Source organism: Puntigrus tetrazona, chromosome 19 (genome assembly GCF_018831695.1).
Source record: "Puntigrus tetrazona isolate hp1 chromosome 19, ASM1883169v1, whole genome shotgun sequence".
Lineage (NCBI taxonomy): Eukaryota > Metazoa > Chordata > Actinopteri > Cypriniformes > Cyprinidae > Puntigrus > Puntigrus tetrazona.
Genome location: NC_056717.1, coordinates 7,197,071 through 7,214,069, shown reverse-complemented (window position 1 = coordinate 7,214,069; position 16,999 = coordinate 7,197,071). Strand labels below are relative to the sequence as shown.

Genomic DNA, 16,999 nt, shown 5'->3' with positions numbered 1-16,999 from the left:
CTCTCAGCTGTTTGGGGTCCACTGACCTACTTGCTCACAATGACAGGGCTGTTTCTTCCTGGTGGCTTTAAATGGTGAACGGGGGGCATCCTGCAGGCTTGGAGAAAGGGTGATGTATGGGACTCTCGCGCTCCCTCTCCTACCATCTATTCTTTTGTTCGGGGGCCACTCGGTTTCTCAGTATTAGCTCTTTCCCCTATGACCTCCCCCACAGGAAGAACCAATGACAGAGTCTGAAATCCAAGCGCTCTCCAGAGACTCGTGTGTGTTACAGCTTCATCCAGGCAGTGTTAGACCATTGCATGCCTACAAATACTGAAGCTATCAGTTTAACTATACTTTTCTAAGTAGTGATATGGTAGTGCAGTTAACGATAGTCCCCCACAAGTACAGTAGCTATCCTAATCCTGTAAATTTGACATGCAAATATGGCTTTAGAAAATCTTTAATGATATATGCAAATAAGGTTTTAGAAATATACATTTTTTTCATATGCAAATTAAGAATCGTGTGATACTAGAGACCCGCGTAATGATGCTGAAAATTCAGGTTTGCTTCAAAGCAATAAATTGCATTTTAATGTACATAAATATAGAACCAATATGAGAGGGGAGGGGAAAAAAATTAAGAAATAAATACGTGTGTATATATATATGTGTGTTTATTTTATTTAATAAATATTTTTTTTATAATGTTTTTATAAAATAAATGCAGCTTTGACTAAAAAAACGTAAATTAAAAATAAATAAAAAAATCTTGCTGATCCCAAACTTATGATTTAAAAAAAAAAATAAAATTTAAATTCTAATAAATAATTAACCCTGAGCCTGACTTATGAAATATCTTAATTAATTTTGTGTCTGTGTGGACTATTATTTCATGAGTCAGGCTAACGGTTCATTTATTTCTTTGTTACATTTTTCCTAACTGTATTCTGGCTCTCAAAGTGTGGATGCGTTAAGGTCCTGAGAATATGTGTGAATCAGATATCACTATCTTTAGATTTGTTTACGATGAACAGGTCAAACGTTAGCAAAACGGTATGAATCAGTTTACTATTCAGTCTGAATCATTGTGACAGCTCACTCAGGCACTGAATCATTTGGAATCATTTTACAATAACAGGATTTATATGACCATGAACAAAGATGTTTTTTTTTAATTTAGTAGTACATTTAGTTTTTTAGGTGAACAGCAAATGATAATGTTTTTACCAATGTTTTAGAAGAGTAACTAAATTGAGCACTCGTTGCCGTCTCATGTCTAAAAGACTTTCTGCATTTATAATGCTGTCTTTTGAAGATCACTGTGCACAGCAGAAATTTTCATTCCTCATGTCTCGCTCTTCCTCAAGCTCGTATTGTGAATTAATAACAAAAGAAGTGTACGATCAATAATAGATGTCACTATGACTTTTGCCCCCAGACTAGACAGAAGATTATGAATTATGGATTGTTTTTTCATGGCTAGGGAGGTTTTTTTATTTTCTTGTTTTGCCCATCCTCTTATCACGTGTTTTTTTTTTTTTTTTTTTAAGTTTACAAAAAAAGCCTTAATACCAAGTATTTCATTGATAATTTTGAAAGAAGAGTTGTAAGATGGTGTAAATAAAGGTGAAGAGATTTACTAGAGAGCTGTAGATCTTTACACAAAAAGTGACTTTATTATGTACTAATAGTTCACCCAAAATGAGAAATCTTTCCAGGCCTGTATTGATTTCTTTTATAAATAAAATAGTTAGTGAGTACTTAATTTGACCTGGCTGACTGGCAAAACTGGAACAATTCACTCAAAAGTGGAGGATAAATCAGCTGTAAATAATAACATAGACATCTTGTGGAACCCATTGAATAGCTTTCGAAGACTTTGAATGTATTTTATGAGTGAGATGGACTATTGTTACGATACCTCTGATGCCCTTTGGTACTTTTTTAGATGAAAAATTCCAATGTTGTTGAATAGGAACCAAATTTCTTGATGCTGTGCCCAAACTAAACCTTAATTATTATTTTTTTTGAGAACTCAACTTTTTAGATTGAATGCATTTAATTTTCTCACAGTTTTATAGATTTAAGTATTAAGTATTTTTGTGCATTTTTTCACAAACTTTTTTTAATGACATTTATTTTTTCCCCTGCACTGTGCCAATAACCTTTTAAAAGCGTTAAAGATTTATGTCAGTTGGAAGTTTTAAATGTTAACTGTTTAAATGACATTTTTGGTTTCCATTCATTCTATTTCCATAAAAATGAGTTGAAGCTACAGTAAGGGTAAAAGTCATACAGATTTGGAACAACGTGAGGGTGAGTAAGCGATAGTTCACTTTAAAAAATGTTGTTTTTTTTGATGGCTTTAAGCTTGCATGTTCGGCTTTCATCAGCCTGCACTTAAGTTTGGGTTTCCATCTGCTCATCAGAATGTTAAACATCAAAGGCAGGCGTGTTTTAAAGACTATTTAGGAGAATTTGGAAGCCCTGCAAACAATAATGATCAAAGTTTTTGCATGTCTTTCTTGGTTGTCCGGCATGTTTAGTCAGAGTGCCGCTTCAAATGCTGAAGATTAAAAATGTGCTAGTTAGTGACGGCGCTGTTCATTGACACACCAGTCACCCACATGTTCAGAGCAACCCCACCACTTTGATTCAGGAACTTTAGGCATTTTCTTTTATGTTGTTTCTGTGTGTGTGTGTGTGTTCAGCCACCCTGGATTCCTGAAGAGTTTTCTTCCCACTTTAAGTATTTTCCTCTGCAGCGTTTTGCCTGCCGTGATGTGACTGACACAATACCTCCATCCTGCTCCCCGCTCCATCACTCTCGTCACGCTGATTTACGCTCTGAGATTTTTTGCTGAGTAAATTCAGTGCCATGTCCAAATCCCCCTCCTCCTGTCCTCCCGACTCTCCCTCCCTCAGATGGATTTATGCCGAATTTAAGACTTTATCTTCTCTGGGTTTGTAATTTCTCTAAGCAGACACTTAACCAATGCAAAGCTTTGCTGACTAAGATGGTTGGGAGTTAGAGAGGGTGATCACAACCACAAGCGTTCACAATCATCGGTGCACGCACACACACACACACACACACACACACTCCTATTCATATAAACGCATGCACTTAAGAACATACACTCACGCGATATTTGCACGAAAGACTCATGTTTAGTCCTTCCTCTTTTTATACGTCCATACTGTTCACATATGGCCTTATTTATGGTGTCTTTAAACTTGAATTTTCCCTCAAAATGGGATTTCCACACAAATATGGGCATATGCATGCAAGCAGAACCTGATTTTGCTGAGTGCAACGTGTTCCTGGATAAACATCTCTGTTGACCCTGGAACAACATTGTGATTGGCCAACCAGATTTGAAGAACCAGTTTATAGTTTGTTTTTTTTTTTTTTTTAGTTTGGTGTTTGTACATCAGTGTCATTCATCTATCATGTCCTCTGACTTTTTTTTTTTAGGTTAGGTTTAGGTGTAGAGAGATGGTCAACATATAACATTTTTGGATTAAAACATGTATATTTAAAATAAATTCTTTATAGTGGATCAAAACATTACTTTTGCGGCTATCATATTGATGGTATAATATCATTGAACCTAATTATTATATGGAAATGAATCACTGCATGGCTAAATAAAAGGATAAACCATAATCCAATTACAACAGTTTATAATTTCCTCTCCAGTTCACAAGGCTTAGTTCCCAAAGCTTGAGTCTTACCGTTCCACAGCCAAATAAACATGTAGGACAGAGGCTGTTATTTGGCCATCCCACCACACAATTACTGATTCTCATTCCAGCCGAAAAGGCCGCAGCGACCCTAGAGAGAAGAACATTGCGTTCGTTCAGTGAAGATAAATGTCTTTATTTTCACAACCATGCAGAGGGCATGCTTCATAACTGACAAACCGTAAGTCAGCCTCAGTGTTTTAAAGCTGATATTCGATTCGGCCGTCAAACAAACAGACCGAGCAGACAGACGCTCCTCTCCCAGGCCTGTTTGGAGAACGGAGAGTTCCTTGTTTGTCAGTGTGTTTGGGGAGTTGGGAGGGAGAGGGAGCGGATGTACGTTGAAGTCAGTTCCTCTTTTTGTGCGGAACGATACGAGGTCTGAGTGGGGCAGTTAAGGGTGCGCTGATGCCAAAAGCATTATTTGGAGCGAGCTAGACAGTAGCCGTCAAAACAGGAAAGGCAAACAGCAGATGCCGAGATCTGCAGCACGCCATGACTGTAACCTCAAGCCTCGGCCCCCTGCTCTCACAAACTCAACTTCCTGTTTAGCAGAGCAGAGGGGGATGACCCTGCGGTTAAACGCAAGTAGAAGTAGAAACAACTGACCAGAATCCAACAGTCATCTGTAGCGCTTAAATAGCGACAGGTGCCACCTGAAAAAAGTGCAGCTTGGACTGCTTAAATAATCATTTAAAGCATTTGTTTTGTATTGCATGCATTTATATTCATAATATATTTAAATATTATTTGTTGAAATTAGTATTTTATATTAATGTTTCTATCTCTAACTGTCAAAAATAGTTTCTAAACAAACAAGTAAACCAGACCTATCTAACTTTAGCTGGTTTCAGCTTATCTGGTTTAAGATCACGCTAGACTCCCAGGCTGATCAGCTAAAAAGTGCCAAAACCCCTCTAAAACCAGTCAAAAGACAATGCTGGAAGACCAGAGAACATCAGAAAGCTAACTTAGGCTGTTTTTTTTTTTTTTTTTTTTTTCCCAATCCCAATAGGGTGGACCAGATAATGGCCATAATGGCCGACTTGCAATCATGTAAAACAAGCTATGACTTTGAGTTGTATTTTCTAACAGAATGTCTTCTCAAGACACACCAAGTCTTATTCTTTTAAAACATTCACAAACCCTGTGGAGATTTTTTTTTTTGGCGTGAGCTCTGCACATCATTATTGCTATACCCTAAGGCACTTTTGCGACTAGAAATGCAGTTATTACTTTCGCATTAGCGATATGATGTACTGGGCTCATTTCAAGTGCTTCGGCGTGGATGGTGAGTAAGAGCCCAGAGAAGGACTGGGGTTTGGAATGATGTGGTGAGGCTGATCCTTAAGGTTGCCCCCTGCTGGCAGGAGCAGGTGTTTCCAGCATTATTGAGCTCCCCTACTGTTTTCAGCAGGGCAAGGGGAGTCGAGTCTACCTCATTAGGAAGAATGGGCTATAGCGAGCACGAAATAGAGAGATCCTGATATTGCTGTGGTCGTGTGCTGCATGGACTTTTCATTTTTCAAAGCTTCTCCCAGACACGAGAACTCTGCTCAATTAGGCTGTCGACTCGCGGCTTAATGAGGAACCAGCCATGACGGCGTACTCTAATTCATGACAAATTGCCTAATTGTCGCTGGGTATTCACATGCTCTGGACTAGGTTTGTGGAACTTGCAGTACCACCATTACTGCCTGGTTTTGCAGTTCTTCTCATATACTGACCACTTTCCTGCTTTGATATCCCACATTTTATTTTGGCGAGCCAACACTCACGTTAGTCTAGGTTGTGTTATCGCAGTTTAAACCCAGTGTCTTAAAGCTTTGGTTGTAAACCATATCCTCAGTGCCTTGAGTGAGGACCTCTGATTTGGCCACTCCTGGAGGTCGAAAAAAGGTCAAATGGCGGCATACATGTTGTAAATTTAATTGCATTATTTGACTATTTAATTGGACTGCTGAAATGCAATTTATAATGCAAAACAACCAATTTTTGCTGCCATATGATAGCAGGATGGCATTTTCTGAATTAAATATCATGAAACAGGACTCTAAATATAACCAAAAATGACTTGCAAATCAGTTTGATGAGTAAATATGAATTAATCTAAACGATTCACTCATTAAGTGATTCCGAACAAACTGCTTTGCGTGAGGTTGTTGCCTTGTATTCTGAAGGATTTATTCCCGTGCCCTTTAAAGGGTAAGAAGAGATGAAGGGTGTAGGGGACCAAAAAACTGTTCCTTGGAGCACACTTCTGCATCATCTTGCTAAGGAGGCATCATTGTCACACAATTAAACCTCTGCAAATAATCGATTCTTTTCTTTAAAATCTTTTACTCTGAAGAGCCCTTTGAAGTGGCCAGAGGCAGATTTATGCCATTTGGGGAGACGGAGTGAATCTTTTGTGAGTCTTTTGATTGTAAAATGGACATTGAATATCCTGCAAAGTTTTAAATCTCAAAGTGCAAAGGGTATAAAGTATAAAGAAAGAGTCTACTCTGAATCATTGATATGGGTTGTTTTTAAAACGAGTCCCAAACGGTTTCATGTTGACGTTTTTAAGCAGTGGATGTTGGTGTTTACATATCTTCATGTGCCCTGCTCACGCAGACATGGTACGTCATCAGGGCGTTTGTTACACTATTGCAGACCAAACAAGAATGGATGGTTTTATTATTGTAATATTAATCGCTTTGTACTATAATATTTTCTGCATTAATTGAGACACGAGGTAATCTGGCAGCGCTGCCTTCATCTCTCATCATGCCGCTGGTTAGCCTCTGGTCTTCTGTGTGTGTATGTTTTTTGAGGAGGCGAGGCTTTGGAGACTGATTTGCTCAGAGGGTGGGATCTTATGCTTTCAAAGCTAGCTTGCTATTGCTAGCCTCTGAAATCACCCTACCTTAAATTGTTATTTGTCGTATTTCATTCGAAATTAGCCCCAGCCATGTAAGATCATGTGACGATAATAAAGCATACTGTACTACAATTCTAAATATTTCCATTACAATATCACCTCTGTTTATTTTCTCGAAGCCACTGAGAGAATTTCTGGTGATTAATGATAAATATTTGAAGAAAAACAACCACGCAGCGAGAGAAAATTGATCTGTAGCTCATAAACAAAAAAAGTGCAACCGTTAAACCAGTGAATGAGGATATTGGCTCAAGCTGAAGGTCAGCGCATGGCTGCAGAGCATTTCCAAACAGTCCATTATTATGCTTGCACATTTCAGAGTCTTGGAAACACAGAGACACATAGAAAATGTGTTTGCGTAACCCTTCAGTAGACCTGAATTGCTTTTTCACCTCATTGAACATTACCCTGAATTCTGATGCAATACCCGTGGCTTTAGTCTTTTTTTCACTCTTCTCCTTTCATGCAAACACGCACACACACATATATGCACATCAGTTAGAATTATGCCCTTTAAGACTCTCCTTGGCTCTGTTTCTGCTTACACGCACTCTCTCCTGCGCTCCGTTTCAGCCTCGCAGACATGCAGCCAAAAATCGCGATGCAGTCTAGCGCTGGCTTCTCTCGATCAGACACTCACTGGTACCTCCAGACACTGCTCTAACAGCTCCCTGGCGCCCTCCCCGCACACAGCTGTGCCGGTGACCCAGTAAACTCGCAAATGAACCAGCGCTCGTGCCATCTCATTGGCTGGATCAGAGACGCATGACAAGCAAAGAAACACGACTCAGCCTCTCCGTCTCTGTCAGCTTTTCTTTAATCCCATTCCAAAAATCCTCCTTATTTTTCCCTGCTATGCCCGCTGCAGATCCTTTTTCATCACGAGGGGTCGTGTCCCCAAATAATATCATTTTGACTGCAGACATGTGGCGATTTCCTCTAAATCTGTCAAATGAAACAACACAAGACAGATTAGTTTTCTCTGTTCTCATACGCTTTCCACTTCCCCTTTCCCATTGGCTCTTGGGAAGTTCTGAAGGTCTACTCCCTCCCTCTATGCTCTTACTGTAAAAAGGTATTGTTTTTATTTATATACAAAATCGTGGGACAGCGGAGTGCTGGGAGTCTGTCGCTCTCTTTCTATGTCCTGACCCGTCTCGTGAGCATTGCATGCGGTATATGGTGGTTTTATTAACTGGAAAGTGTTGCAGAAGAGTGCTGATAACCTGGCTGCGAGTCGGATGCTGCTCTCCCAACAAATTTTGTAGATGCATGGACGCAATGTTTGATACTGTGTATATAATAACTACTTTGTCTTTATATTATTTTATAATACATATTCATGCAGCTCTTATATCCTTTCTCATTAGGAGGTCATATATTCATAGAGGCATATTATTTATGTAAAGGCCAAAGAATCTGATGTTCAAATTCTGGCAGTCGGTATACTATTTATTTATTTATTTATGTATTTATTTTTGCATCTAATTGGTCAAAAATGATGGCTGGATGGTTATGATTAGTGATGTAAAACATGCAGATGATGTTCTTTATAAGTACTAATAAACAGACAGTATACTAATGGACATTCTAAAGACCAGCTCGTCAGATTTGGTTCCTATAATAGTGTTATCTGTTCTTGATAACAAAGCATTTGTTATCAAATGTTTTTAAAAGTGGTCTGATTGAGTGGCATTCATATTGCTCAGATTTCATGGTTCAGTTGGTGAAAAATGTTTGAGCTCATTTCAAACTTTTATGACTTTGGTATCATCAAATTTCAGCATGGCTTTTGACAAAGTTGATGTATGTACTTAAAAAAAACCAGACCCATGGGACTACCAGGGTATTTACTTTGAAACCGAGCTCTCTGTTGTTTTAGAGGAACAACTGAGACATTAAAGCGATCTCATTTGTGATTTGTCTGTATGGTTGGGTTGGGTTAGCTTTAGCCTTTTCCAGAGATCCAGATGCAACAAAAAATGTTCCTGCTCTCCCTCAGGTCCTGCTCCTCAGGAGAGGGTCAAGATAGACTGTTCTATTTTCATCGTCTTGATATTCACAGTCAGATCTCCGAGAGACAGTGAGCACTCTTGGGAGAGTCAAGTGAAGATGTGTTTTCCTCTTAAACAACTCGGTGTTGATATGAAAATGATCTGAATTCACTTTCTTTGAAGAAAAGAAACACTGGTTCATTATTCTGGTTTATAAATATTATTCCATGCCAAAGAAAACTCTATTCCTGCCCTTGATATGTAAATATTTAGAAGGGGGGGTTGATTGGATTACCACAAGGGAGGCGTTAAAAAAAAAAATGCTTTTTCATTACTTGCCTCTTGAATTTCCTTGCTCCAAAACACAAGAACACCTTACTTGTGAAATATTAAATAAAGTTAGAATACATCACGTGCCTTCATCTAGGGTCCTTTTTTGCGTCTATACCAGACTGCAAACTCAGTCATCATTTCCTGTCGGCTGGTATTGGATGGGAAGTCGTTTTCCATTGACCGAGGTCTCTCTACTTCCTTTTGACGGCCGTTTAAAGATAAATGAGAGGGAAAGGGATTGACACCCCTCATCCTTCCTTCTGGAGGGTGACATCATCAGTCACAGGCTGTCACAGGCGTCTTTAGGCACGGTGACACATGCTCTTCGAGCGTTGGTGTTGCATTTATCCATTGAGAGATCGCACCTATCTGTCCATCTTCTTAACTGTGAATGATGGCGGTCTAATAATAGAGAGGTCGTCTGCATGGAAAGAAATTACATTTTTCTCTTCTGTTCCCATTCTCTGGTAAGGATTCAAGCCACTTTTCTGCTAGCACTTGTGTCTCTTTTTCTCACCTTGTGTTCTGCTGGCTGAAAACTGGTACGAAGGAAATGGAAATAGTCACACTTACTGATTAATTTATGACTTCTAAGTGGGGGTCAAATGAGATGAGGTATTTTCACACACTAGCGTCGCAGAAACCTGAAAGTTGTTCGCGGAACACCGCTGCAACATTTTTTTTCACCTTTTATTTCACTCATTCTTCAGATTTTATTAACGTGAGCTATGGTAACTGTTCTGAAAAGACCTGATTAGGCTGCCATGATTTTTTTTTTATTTTATTTTTTTAATGCTGGGCAGGAACATGCATCCAAAATACAGTCTATTAAAAGATGACCTGATTTCTGAAATTGAAACCATTTAAAATCACATTTCTAGGTTAGCAGTCAACATATAATTGAAATGACAGTATGTCAGACTGGCAGCATGTTTCCACTTTTAAGCAAACAGAATTTTTGTACACACACACACACACACACACACACACACACACACACACCAGCAACAACACATTTTTTATACTATTTTCCTATCACACAATTGTGAATATGGGAAACCGTTGTATAATATAATGAAATAATTTAAAAAAACACGGCGATATTGTTTCATATGATAATTTTATCATTTTTTTAACAATGTCTGTTTTGACCAAGGTTACATTTATTTGCTGAAATTTGACAAACCAGTAGTATTGTTAAATATTACTTTTCTCTTGTGATGCTATTGAATTAATCTAGTCATTTCTAGACATTACCCCAGTCTTAAATGACAAATTATCTTTCAGAAATAACTTATATGCTGATCTGCTGCTTTACAAATATTTTATATATTTTAAGCATTATTATAAAACTAAAAATTAAGGCAAAAAAAAATACAGGAATTTTGAAGAACAGCGTTTATTTGACAGAAAATACTTATGACTTGCCACTTTTGATCAGTGTAATTTATCCTTGTATAAGTCTTTCTTTCTTTCTTCCTTTCTTTCATTCCTTCTTTCTTTCCAGGCATCAGCGAACAGTTAGTGTTCTGTCCTTTTTCAAAAACCTCTAACATCTCTGTGGTAGGCCATGATCGAGCGACCGAACAAACACATGAACGCTAAACATCCATCATAGTTTCTTTTGAACTTCATTTGGAGAGCGGGAGCCTAAATCCTTCCTGAGCTGAGAGGCAGTAACTGCTACCACAAGCTCTCCGTAGAGTCACGGCGCTGAAGCCAAGACGTACCTCCTCGTGCACACATTAACTCAGCTCTCGGCCTGATCCGCGACACCGCAAAATCCAGCCAGTCATCAGTAAGTGCAAGGAGCGCCCCTTCCAGTTACCGCAGCGGTGACATCATGAGCACATGTGCTCTGCAGCCCAGCGCTGAGTCTGGCGCTCGGTGAGCGAACACGTCACACGAATGTGAAGCTGTGGCCTCTCTAGTCACTCATTTCCCTTCAATCTTGCATTAGTTGAGTCCGGTATGAGGTAAGGCACAATAAACTGCCATGACTCTACAGATCTGGCCTCTCTAGATTAGAAACAAAGTCGTTAAACCTTACGAGCCAGTTGTGACTGTGTATACAAATATCTATTGTCTCTAATTAGATAATCGCTTTTTTTTTTTTTTTTATTGCTCAGAGGTTACCCTTTTCTTGCTCTAGAAACGTAATTTAGTTCTCGGTTATGTATTGTTCTTATTCTTATCAGATGTTTCTTCTGAAACCGTTCAGGAACAATAAAAATAAATGGGACAGATGTTGGCATACAGTAGGAGTATAGAGCTATGAAATTAATTTGGATCGCAGAACTCTGATAATCTGCTCTTTGAAGAATTGAATGAGAAATGGGTTCGCTGAGTTCACGTTGAACTGTTTGAAGCTTTCACAGTGTGTGATGTTGTCGATCTCTTCTGAAGCTCTGACACAAATGAACACACTCTCACCATTTACTCGCACTTATATTATATATTATTTTAAATGCGTAATCTTATTCAGTCTAACAAAATAATAATTAGCTTCATGTAACTTTAAAATGTAAAATTATGAAACTTTTTGAAGAGCAGTAAGCAAATTATAGAATTAAGCCATGTCTGAGAGAACAAAAAGGGTGAGGAATGAGAACGATCGCTTTCATCTCAAGAGTCTTAATTCAGTCTCACTGCGAGATTTGAGATTAAAGACGTAGCTTTTAAGGTAGTAGTGTTTTAGTACACGCAGGAGGGCTGTCGTCTTGACCTCCTCCAGGCCTCGTTTCTGCATATACTTCCTTAGACATGATCGGCTCTCAATGGGGTATGACTCGGTGTCGCCATCAATAGAGCAACAAATCAGTGATGTGTGAAATCCGGATAGCACACAGTGACTATAGAAAGTCAGTCAGGCTGAAACAATGGCTCAACAGCCTTTTAGAGAGGGTTAGACAGAAGCAGTGATGTATTAACAAGGTCAATTGCCTTGATATTTGGCTTTTGATATGTGGCAGAGAAAGCACTGTTTACGAAGGCCGTTCACTGAATGCATGCAGACAGGCAGCGTCTCTTCGTGGCTATCTGAGCTGAACCGAGATCCCCTCCAGGCACGTTTACTTCTCGTTTTGTTCGTGCCACTGTTTTGCAGAGGGATGGAGTCACCATCAAAACGAGGAAGATTGTGTGTGAGCGGACAGATTATCATCCTCCCAACTAGGATCCTGAGGGTGTTTGACATGAGCTGGAAGTAAAATGCGTGTGTTTGTGACTGTAAGATAGAAGTGGGCCGTTTAAAGCACATCCTGAAGAGTCTCTGTGGGAACTGAAACACTCTGCTGTTTGTGGGAATGAAATCAGAAGGTTAAGTTGCCTGGGAGGCAGATTGGCTTGGCAGGATGATTGTCTGTGGAAGCTGTATTGATGGGACAAAACATGGTTTCTTTCAAGTCTAATCCTGACAGACAGTCTTTTAAACTAGAAAATATTTTGGGTAGTTTTAACCGGATATGTTCGCAGATATAATGTTGTGCATTAGCAGTGATGAGTTTTGATTCACCTCAGTGAGTCTGAACTAAAAGCATTGTAAGAGGGCCATTTCTGCAGGTTACATCATTTTCAATTTATTTTTACAGGTCACCGAATCATTCATTCGCCAACAGATTTAAGGCTGGATTAGGTTTTTAGATTATTGAAAAGAACATATATTGTTGAATATACAAGTCCAAATATTTGAATGCAAGTTTTGATTCCCTTCTCTGATTTGAATCTTTGAGTCATCTTGAATGATGAACAAATAATGTAATAATTTTGTCATTTTTGCAGGATTTTTTTTTCCTTTTTAAAGTTACATTTTTTAAAGAATCATTCATTTTATTATTTGTAACCGATTCATGAGAATCCTTTGATTCATTCACTGATACTTTAGAAAGGCCACTTTTTTGTTGCAAAGAGTTACTATGTGTGTGTGTGTGTGTGTGTGTGTGTGTGTGTTTTGAATGGTTCATTCAACTTGTAACAGATTCACATCTGGAATAAGTTTTAAAGTATTAAATGACTAATATCTTGAATATACAAGTCAGATAAAGTGTTACGTATTAGTGTTAATTTATTAACTTTTTTTAAGGCTGTTCAACAAAAAGATTTAATCAGATTTATTTACATTTATACTTATTCATTTTGCTAACACTTTTATCCAAAGCTATTTATTCAGTCTGTGAATTCACTTATCATCCATTTTTCCAGGTTACATTATTGTGAGTATTATTAGATGATTCAGTGCACCAATTCAGGTCCTCGTTTACAGTGGAAAGATTAGTTGTTTATTTTTTATCAACAACCAGGACAGCTGTCAGAAGGGTACAACCAAGAATGGAATCCAGGGCCCTGTGATTTAAGGGGGCCCACTGAGGTCGTCTTTGTATATGTTATACTGGGAGAACATCCATAAAAATGCTGTCTCTGGTCCCGTGATTTTTAGTGACGACCCTGGCCGCTTTTCTGCTGTCTTCACTTTTGAATTTGCTCCATAAGAACACTCTCTGAAATCCACTTGAAACAAAAATCTCTCTGTTCTTCCCCTTCAAACTCTTTAAGGGCTTTCTTTAAGGTGTTGACTTCTGTGAAACATCTGTGAGCAATGTGTTGTTCTTAATTACAGTTGGAGTTCAGCGGCAAAGAGCATCAAGGAAGCATTACCACATCACTCACAGTTCAGCTCCCCGGCGTTGCCCTGACCTCCTGAACCCTGACTCGAGCTGACCTCTCTTCAGACTCTCGGTTTAACCAGCTCAGCGTCTCTCAGTATCAGGTCAGAACCTCACCACTTCCTCGAAAGCGCTGCTTGCTCACTTAAACGTCTTCCTGTGCGTATTTCCAAAGCATTTTCATATTCATGTGCACTTTATCTTAGGTATCGAGTCAGTAGAGGTTGTCAGGCATGATGTTGTAACGGATTCATGCGAAGTGAAAAGGCCACTTGTATGTGTTTCACTGCGCCAGATTTATTGGGTGTTGAGTTTCTATCAAATGGCTTAGTCTTGTACGGCAGGTCACAGAAGAGTCACCCGTTCTAATGTGAAAAGTTGGGACTCGGTTTTGGCTTTCTGTTTTATTTCCTCGTGAAATTTATACAGGCATCTGAAAACACTTTTTGCTACTTGGAATATGATGTAATGAAGGCCCTCTCCTTATTCCCTAGGTAACTAAACAGAATCACAAACAGCTGAGGCCAGCACCTATTTAGTTATCTGAAAAAACAAAACAAAAAAACGCAAGTACTGATTACTAGCAAGCAGTTTTGACACTAGACAGACGTTTTTATGCTCTTGAGTCAACAACATCATGCTCTTCAAGAAATTAGTTTGCACGTCAGGAAATTAGTTCGATAAATGCAAGACGCATGTCATCTTATTGTATAAAAACAATCTGCCTGAACGAGTTGAATGATTTTATTTGCTTCTTGCCATTTCCCGGCATTTAATTTTTTAATAAATTGCATTCAATTTTAATGCAGTAATCCAAAGTAGCATAGAAGTATGTGGGTGGAAGTATTCATTTTTTTCAACCTTTTCATGACTTCGCATAGTTCAAGTTGTTAAAAAATCACATTGCAGCGTCATTTGCGAAATTTTTATGATTGGCATGATTTGTATCATTTTAATAGTTTTACATACTAAAGTGTTTAAAAATATATAATGATTTAAAATGTGCGCACACGCATTCCATGATGAAAAGAAAGTACTTGGTAGCACTGCGTGATAAATTCAATTGAAACGTATTTGCGTTCTGCCTGAGAGATGTTTACCTTTTTTTGCGGTCGCTCTTATTTATTGACCCTCATATCTTTAAGGCTGCTCAAAAGAGGTAGTAGTAAATGCCTGTGTTAAAGCACTGATGTCAGCTTGCGAGTAGCTCTAATAGAGTGGACTGTGTGAGAGAATGACCTCAGCGTTCGGCAGGATTAGGCGTAGTGCGGCATGGTGATTAAGAGATCTTCCTTTAATTGTATTAGTCTGTCAACAGATGTTCCACTCATTATACAAGGAGGACTGGGAGCCCAGCTTAGTGCTGCTGTTAAGTCTGCTTTATCTACTCCTGAGCAGGAACATTAGCGCTAATAGAGTCATACTCGTTGGTTGGTAGTCCTTGTGCCAATTAATACTTGGCTGCCTGATGGTTTTATAATTCAAGTTCTGATAAACATCAGCTTCATTGGGTTCTGGCTGGAAGTAGAGTGCAACAGAAGACTTTAAAAAAAAATCACAAAATCCACAAGCTTTTAAGTGTCCGGAGTGGCTCTTTTGACAAATCCTTTTATCCGCTTTAGAGCACTATGGAATCCTAATGAGTTTAGGTGACACAGGAGTAAAATTGTACAGGACGGATACAGACAAACAACCCTAGGCCGTTCCTCCGGCACGTCGGACAGAGGATGTGGAGAGGAGCGAGGGGTGAGAGGAGGAGTGGGAACGAGGGGGCGGTTTGAGCTTCGTCAGAAGTTGAGCTGGAAGAGGAAGCCGCCAATGTGGGGAAATAAACAGAGTCTGAAGTGGCTTAACCAGGTTTGCTAATCTGAAAATCCCCTTTGTTTAGTGGGATGCTGTTAGGTGTTTAATTGGTCCGCTTTGAGCTCTCCAGTCATGTTTTCCGTGAGAGAGGCTGTCGTGTCGAAATGAGGTTTGAAAACAGTCGGATGACTTTGCAGTCGAGAGATGCTTATTTGTGCCACCACTCTGTGAACAAGCTAAATTTTAGGGATGGGATCAGGATGGTGGACTAGTCATCCAACACATTTAGCTTAAGTATTTTTAGCAGCGTGGTTTTAAGGGAAATTAATTTAAATTCAACTGCTCACTGAGTGCTATTGTGCTAATAGGGATTGATCTCTGTGAGAAGTGCTTCCAAATTCTCCACTTTTTATTCACTTTTCTAATCTTTTTTTTTGTGCCTAAATTAGTTAAATGAACTGTCTGAATATGCATACTTCCATACTATAATAGGCAAGACCAGACTGTGAAATGAATGGTGTGTCCTAATTATTATCCATAAATAGTGAGTGAACATGGACTGTGTGTATGTGTGTATATATAATATATAGCGTATGCTTGTGTATATTGACTATGTACTGTCTGTGTATGCATATACATATATAAATATGTATGTGTGTGTCATATATATATATATATATATATATATATATATATATATATATATATATATATATATATATATATATATATATATATATATATAAAATATATATTTTATTGCTATCTTCTTTTTGCAAGTGAACTGTGGCTTTAAGACTGACTAATCATTTTAGTTTGTGAAGGCTATTCCCATGGGTGTGTGAACAAAGTATATTAGCATGCTAAAAATGACAGCGTTCCCAATTAACAATAGTTACATGAGATTTATACGCAGTTGCAGGAAAACAAATTTCTGCACATCTGGACTGAGTGGGATTTTTGTCTTTCCTGTATTTATTGTGGCTTGTTTTATTATGCATTTCCATCTTTTATCTCTCAAATCCTTCAGCGTGGGAACCCCATATAAGTGATGGCCGAGTGTGGAGGATAGCCGTGTTCTGGTTCTGAATGATACCTTTGGGCTAAAGCTGGAAACCGTGGACATATCTCTCCATCTGCTTCCCTGTGACATCAAAGGAAAGCCTTGGATTCTACGGCCTATATATAAAACCTGCAGGAAGACATGTGTTATTCTGGCTCTCTTCCTGTAACCTAAGGCTGATCTTGAGCGCTCTTTTTCACATTCTCTCTTACTTTGTGCTGCTTTATTCTCGCCGGGCTCTTCTAAAGTTGACCCTCTGCTGACTAAACGCAGTCGTTTTTGTGGTCCCGTGGGCCTTTCATGATATTTAGGGATTGTCCTGTGGACATTTACAGGACGTCTAGAGGTTAAAGCGAAAGCTTACCTAAAAATGAAAACTGTGTCATCATATATGTGCCCTTATTTAAGAAAGTAAGGATGACGTGGGTAAACAATGACACAATGCTTGCTTTTACCCGAACCATTCATTGAATGCTACCTATAAAAAA

The 16,999-nt window shown here is 38.7% G+C and overlaps 1 protein-coding gene across 1 annotated transcript in view; it reads left to right on the top strand.

Annotated features, from left to right (window-relative positions):
- Window positions 1-16,999, top strand: part of nrsn1l (neurensin 1-like) — a 157,742-nt gene that overhangs the window by 18,058 nt on the left and 122,685 nt on the right. The window contains exon 3 of the mRNA XM_043218062.1: window positions 13,600-13,749. The gene's annotated coding sequence lies outside the window, so the exon portion shown is untranslated. The remainder of the gene's footprint in view (window positions 1-13,599; window positions 13,750-16,999) is intronic.